General features: G+C 30.7%; 4 non-coding genes across 4 annotated transcripts; all 4 read left to right on the forward strand.

Annotated features, from left to right (window-relative positions):
- The first annotated feature begins 345 nt into the window (after window positions 1-345).
- TRNAY-GUA (transfer RNA tyrosine (anticodon GUA)) lies at window positions 346-417 on the forward strand. The gene has a single exon. It is a non-coding gene; the product is annotated as a tRNA-Cys (tRNA).
- Window positions 418-603: 186 nt separating this feature from the next.
- Window positions 604-675, forward strand: TRNAC-GCA (transfer RNA cysteine (anticodon GCA)). Its single transcript has one exon. It is a non-coding gene; the product is annotated as a tRNA-Cys (tRNA).
- Window positions 676-861: 186 nt separating this feature from the next.
- Window positions 862-933, forward strand: TRNAC-GCA (transfer RNA cysteine (anticodon GCA)). The gene has a single exon. It is a non-coding gene; the product is annotated as a tRNA-Cys (tRNA).
- A 186-nt stretch (window positions 934-1,119) lies between these two features.
- On the forward strand, window positions 1,120-1,191 carry TRNAC-GCA (transfer RNA cysteine (anticodon GCA)). Its single transcript has one exon. It is a non-coding gene; the product is annotated as a tRNA-Cys (tRNA).
- The last annotated feature ends 338 nt before the right edge of the window (window positions 1,192-1,529 follow it).

Genomic DNA, 1,529 nt, shown 5'->3' on the forward strand with positions numbered 1-1,529 from the left:
AGAATAACATCAAAATCCATCATCTGTTTAGTGTTCACATTGCATCAAGATCAAAACATTAGTTGTCAGTGCATTCACAACAAAGCAATTCCTGAGTTCGATCCTGGACTCACAAGGATTCTAATTAAGCTTATACTTGGATTTAACTTGATAAAACAGTGCGTTAGAATCTAATATTCAACATTCATTTTATCGCATGGTATGAAGGCACCAAACATAATATACCCATAATATATCCATTGTAGATAATATATATGGTAATAAAAGACATGAATTATGCATAAACTTTGTCAAATATTGCACATGTAGCATTATTTTGATCCATTAACAAACCAATTTACATGAAGGTCCATAGCTCAGTGGTAGAGCATTTGACTGCAGATCAAGAGGTCATTAGTTCGAAATCGATTGGACCTTTTACTTAAGTTATTTTTGTAAAAAAAGAAAAAGATTAGAAGTCAACCAATATATAGTGGGAGAAGTGAAATGAATAAATATAATTATTTTTTAATATGGTAATAAAAGACATGAATTATGCATAAACTTTGTCAAATATTGCACATGTAGCATTATTTTGATCCATTAACAAACCAATTTACATGAAGGTCCATAGCTCAGTGGTAGAGCATTTGACTGCAGATCAAGAGGTCATTAGTTCGAAATCGATTGGACCTTTTACTTAAGTTATTTTTGTAAAAAAAGAAAAAGATTAGAAGTCAACCAATATATAGTGGGAGAAGTGAAATGAATAAATATAATTATTTTTTAATATGGTAATAAAAGACATGAATTATGCATAAACTTTGTCAAATATTGCACATGTCGCATTATTTTGATCCATTAACAATCCAATTTATATGAGGGTCCATAGCTCAGTGGTAGAGCATTTGACTGCAGATCGAGAGGTCATCGGTTCAAACCCGATTGGGCCCTTTTATTTAAGTTATTTTTGTAAAAAAGCAAAACAATATAAGTCAAACAATATATAATGGGAGAAGTGAAATGAATAAATATAATTATTTTTTAATATGGTAATATATGACATGAATTATGCATAAACTTCATCAAATATTGAACATAGAGCATTATTTTCATCCATACGAAAGTCAATGGATGTAAGGGTCCGTAGCTCAGTGGTAGAGCATTTGACTGCAGATCAAGAGGTCATCGGTTCAAACCCGATTGGGCCCTTTAACTTGAGTTATTTTGTAAAAAAAAGCAAAATAATATTACTCAACCAATATTTGGTGGGAGAAGTAATGTTTATTATATCACATTATTGCCTCAAATTTAAATAGGGAGAGTTAAATTTAAACCTCATTCTAAAATTAAATAAAACATAATATTTTTTGAATATGGTAATATATGGTAGCTGTCACACCGCGCTCCTGAGCCCGATGTGAGGCATGATATTAACTGATAATACTTTAACTAATCTCCTAGTTTCTTTCATTATGTCTGCAGCGGAAAATATTACATGCCTTTATTAGAAACTAGTTTACAAATTCCAGTTACAATTACATGGAAAC

Source organism: Benincasa hispida, chromosome 5 (assembly GCF_027475165.1).
Source record: "Benincasa hispida cultivar pf3 chromosome 5, pf3_genome.v1.1, whole genome shotgun sequence".
Classification (NCBI taxonomy): domain Eukaryota; kingdom Viridiplantae; phylum Streptophyta; class Magnoliopsida; order Cucurbitales; family Cucurbitaceae; genus Benincasa; species Benincasa hispida.